The following is a 5,224-nucleotide window of genomic DNA, read 5'->3' as shown; positions in this document are numbered from 1 at the left end:
CGCGTACGCTTTCACGCAAGTTGTATTAGCAAAACCCTGATACTTTGACCATGTCGATCACTTCTTCATTAGAAAAGGTCGTTTCAAACGAATTTCAGAGAGAGATTGATTGACCATTAATGTATGCCTCGTATCACGATATTTGCAATTAATGTCTAACATTGTTAAGTGGTACAAAAAAGAAAAGAGCACAAAATTGTGAATAAAAGATTAGGGCATCAACCAAAAAATAAAAAATAAAATAAATTGATGCCATCCACAAAATAAAAAGTTCTGGTAGTCTTTGTACCACGACACTCAAGAATTCACCACTTGTCCGAAACGGCTGAACTCGATTGTTTCATCAACATATGAGTCTTACATAATAACAAATTTACAGCGAGTTTCACCAAAATACATCGTACTGGTTATTTAAATTTAATTTTGTTCGTTTATATCGTTGCGTATATTTTAACGATGTGTTTATTTAAGTAAAATTTATTCAAACTTAATAATTGTAATCTGAACCAAAATAGACAATTTAGAAAAATAATTTAGGTTGTTAGGAATCAACTAATAATGCGTACCAAAATTGTTATATGAAAACGTTATTAGATTTACAGAAATTGACTAACAGAAATTAAAAATTACTTACACATTTGGAGAACGACAAAGAAAACGATTTTATGTTTTTGCGGGCAAACTAGTGGTCTTAGGAAAAACCAAGAGATAAAAAAGTTGGCAAATAGCTTGTAGTAATTAACGAGATTATGTCGAGAAAAGTTTAAGTGCACTCAAAAAACTTCTGGATGAAACAAAAGTAGGGTTCCACATTTCTACCTTGTATAAACGCAAACTAAACCACGACACACTATCAGAAAATGGCACTCAATTAGCTTATAATGTACACCAAAATGTTCGAAAGTATGCCAAAATTGAAGTTTCTATGTTTAACCGTTTTAAAGGAAAACAACAAAAACTAATATTTTCCTCAAACCTCAAATTAAAAAAATTCTCAGGAAGACCCACTCCTTAAATGACTAGAAGAACACGCTGTTAGAATATTTTAACATATATACGAAACACCCTGTATATTGTTTATTAATAAGCATACAAAAAAGGTTCTTTGACATGAAATGAAAATTGGTAGGCATAATCGGCTGCTGCAAGTCTAAATATGTATAGTTTTTTTCAAAATGTCTACGCTTCCGGAAACATCGAAAATCGACGATATCTTGGCTTTTTTAAATGAAAAGTCCCTATTTGGATTTCATTTTTCTATTCAGCGTTAAATTTTGAATTAAAACGTCCATTTGTCAATACTTATCTGTCATAGTTTTTGACGTCACATTTATTGGAAAAAAACTGTTTATTTGAAAAATCGTAACTCCTGAACCATTCCCATTTTTTTATTCAATTTTCAAGGTCCGTTGTTGTTGTGTGCGTCTGTTGCGGTGTTTTAAAATTAACAATCAAAAAATGCTTGATAAGAAAACAGTAATATTTTATCCAAAAAATGCCAATGACGCATAAACGACTTTAGATGAACGTACACAATGTTAATAAAAATAGAATTAAAATTCAATTTTACATTTATTTTTGGAGTTGCCATTTAAAAAAGTGAAGTTTTTGTCATTTTTTTATTGTCAACTTTGGAAAATCACAGCAGAAGCATGAAACATAACAGAATGTCAGTCAGAATCGATGCAGAATGTCTGCCAAACCTTTGGGAATTGAATTAAATAATGCCGATTTATTTATTTGCAATGGTTCAGGAAGTATGAATTTGTTAATGAACTTCTGCTACTCTGTTTTTTGCAAAAAATGGCATAAGTCAAAAACTGTGACAGATGAGTGTTGACAAATGGACATTATATTTTTGAATTTGACTCCAAATTCTAAATATATATTCCTTAATTTGAGTCGAATTTTTTGTTGAATAAGAAGAAGTTGTTAATACAGTGTTAAAAAAATTAATTTAAAAATGACGATGAGAAAACCGCCCAAAATGAATTTTTTCAAGTGGAACGCCCCCTTTTTGATAATTTTTTCTTATTGTTGTTTGTTGTGTTTACCTTAAGTTGTCTATTCCAAAAGTGTGTAGTTTTCGAAATATTGTCAATTTAATGTTTTCATATGGCTATTTTGTAGCATCTTATTTTAAATACTGTCAACTGTCCAACTGACTACGGATTTGGATTCAACAGGACAAAATACTATCTACAGCTACTACAGGATATGAGTCTGAATATCAAATCAAAAAAAAAATTGGTTTGTGTGACTGTATAATCAGCGAGCTAATCTAAAGCAATATATGAACTCCATTAAATTTCAAATCTTAGTAACTACTTATTCAATTAACAATCGAAAAGCAAATAACTTCAATAGGTGGTTCAATAGGTTCAAAAAAAGGTGTGCGTCACGGAACGCTCGACACAAGTGATAACTTGTTTAGCGCATAATAGCAATACCAGTTTATAATTATATTGTTCTTGTTGGTCTAATAATTTATAAATGGATCGTAATAGGTAAAATGAAATTTTATTTCATTTTAAATGCAAAATTTGTATCTTATTTAGAACATTAAACATTTTTCAATGTTGCAGTTGACTCACTGGTATTTACGTTATCATTTTCTAATTCTACGAAACTGACAATTGGGTTATGATAACTGTACTTAGAAAGGAATTGTGAAACTCGGTCTGGCATGTTGCAATAAAATTGGATCATTCGCTCCTTTTCGCGCGATTTCTGACTAACGCAGTTCGGACGAAAACGCATCCAAAGGGCGACCGACCTTAAGGCTCCAGTTTAGTTGGCCTTAACTTACTTACTTACTGGCAGGTTACTTTGGCCAAAACTACCATTCATGCTAAGTGAATATTTTAATGTCGATTTTTCTTCTGATAGCAGAGATTAGTAGTCTACTAATCTCTGCTGATAGAGCGCAATATTTAATGCCATTTCTTGAATCAAAGTTACAATTAAACATGAGAAATAATCCAGATCAAGCTTCAATTGTGCAAGATAAAATCGACTGTCACAATTCGATTGTTATTACAGTTATCATAAACCAATAGTCACTTTTATAGGATTAGAAAATGACAACGTAACTACCAGTGAGTCAACTGCAGCTAGCAAAGAATGTTCAACGTTGTAAATAAAATAAATACAAAAATTTGCATTCAAAAGGAAATTAAATTTTATTTTACCTTTTCCTGATCTATTTATAAATTATTAGACTAATAAGAATTATTGCGTTAAACAAGCTCAATATTTAATCGTTCCTTTAAATATAATTTGAAGTTATCACTTCTATAGGGGTCCCGTGACGCACAGTTTTTTTTCAATTTTAAATTTCAATATTGTTATTTTAGTGACATTCGTTTACCGCTTATTACAAACTAAACAAGTTCACTAAATACATTCATGGCTACTGTTTTCCTCCTATTTTTTGTTGGTGTTACTCATACATATTAAATTGATTACCGATCCTGTAAATCAGCTTTCACATGTATCGAAAAACAAATGCATCTGTTTAATCCGAGGTCTATGATAGGCCTGAGTAACCCAGAGAATTTTTAGGAGTTGGCGCAGTGCTACGCATATGAATTGGTGCGCCAACCCAATACAACAGCGCAGTAACTCAGTTCCGTTGCTGGGAAAATGTTGATGACTTATTTTTAAAAAATTTTAAAAGCCATTTATAAATAATATTTTTAAAATGTCTTCAAATTTCAGAATTTAACAATTTTAGGCAAGTTACTCTATCTTATAAAGGTGCAATTTTCTACAGTTTCACTTGAAAGTCTCACACAAAAATCAAATAATTTTCTATCAAAAAACGAACAGAATAAGCGAAAGTTTATAACAGATTATTTGAAAATCTCGTCACCTCCATTCCTCTGAAGACTGTAAGATGTAAAATTTGTTAAAAAATGTGTTTTTTTAGTTTTGACCGATTTTTTTTTGCTTTACTTTCTACTCAAACCGTTCTATTTTGTAGTTTTTTAACAGCGAAAATTACAAAATAAATTTATAGCTTTGTAAAAATTTTACAAAAACTTTTTTCACTGGGGACAAAATTTAATTCGGGACAAAAACGAAAATAAATTTCTCCCGTTTTTTCCCGAAAGTCATTAAGGTTTTTTCCAAAACCGATCACAAAACTAAATTTTCCTCTTTTCTGACAATAATGGGGGGTTTTCAGCCAAAAATGATAAAATTAATTTTGCTAGACAATTAGCGTCATTCATCGGTTTGCAGGGAGCTTTAGAAAATCCTTTTCAGCTTCGAATTTGACACAAAAACCAAATAATTTTATTCAGTTTTTTACTGAAAGTAATTTCATCATGACAAAGGATCATCATGAAAAAACGACTAGAGCAAAAGTTTACAAAAAATTATTGGGAAAATTCGTCGCCCTCATCGCTCTGAAGATTTCTAAAGTTCCTTTAAATTTTCAGCTCATTCCAGTTTTAACAAAGCTTCTATTAAACAATTATTAATTAAGTAAATAATGGCAATCTTCAAGTATTTTCTGTAAAAAATTATGAGATAAATTTTATTGGAACACTTGCCTTCTTAACCGCTTTTCAAAAATGTTTGAAAAACTTTTTGCAGCTTCGAATTATGAACAAAACCCTAATAATTATTTCGAGGTTTTTTTTCAAAAATATTTCCCCGAACTGAGAAAGAGGAAGTTTATAATCATTTATTTGGAAAACTCTTGGGAAATGGAGTTTCTTCACTTTTAGGTCAATTTCTAAACAACACTGCTTCTAAACAGAAAAACCGCGTTTTTCCTAACGTTTTACTGTCAAATACTGGCAAACTGAATCTTTTATGCAAAAACATTAAGAAATCGATTTTACAAGAAAATTTGTCGACTTTCTTTGGTTGCAGGGAAAATCTAGATGACTTCTTTTAGTTGTTTGAACAAAGTAGTAAAATATTGATGACCTTTTTTTAGGTGTGAACATTTCAGTCTCGGGTCTCAAGTTTTAACAAATGAATATAACTCATTAACCGATGAGTTATAACTAATTAACTCAGAGAGCTGCAACAACTCAATAGCGCAACTCAACACAGTGTTACCCAGGGCTAGTCTAGGACCCACATATGATACTCTATAAAAGTTAGCAAATAGTCGAATTTAGTTATTTTATATCTCCGGAGAGAGAAAACTCACGCGCTGAGTGCGAGAGAGAACTGTGTAACTTCTTGGGTTTATCTATACATAATA

The sequence above is a fragment of the Dendroctonus ponderosae genome, unplaced genomic scaffold (genome assembly GCF_020466585.1).
Source record: "Dendroctonus ponderosae isolate FM_Combo_2020 unplaced genomic scaffold, Dpon_F_20191213v2 Dpon_F_20191213_3, whole genome shotgun sequence".
NCBI lineage: Eukaryota > Metazoa > Arthropoda > Insecta > Coleoptera > Curculionidae > Dendroctonus > Dendroctonus ponderosae.
Note: the sequence above shows the minus strand (reverse complement) of the source record.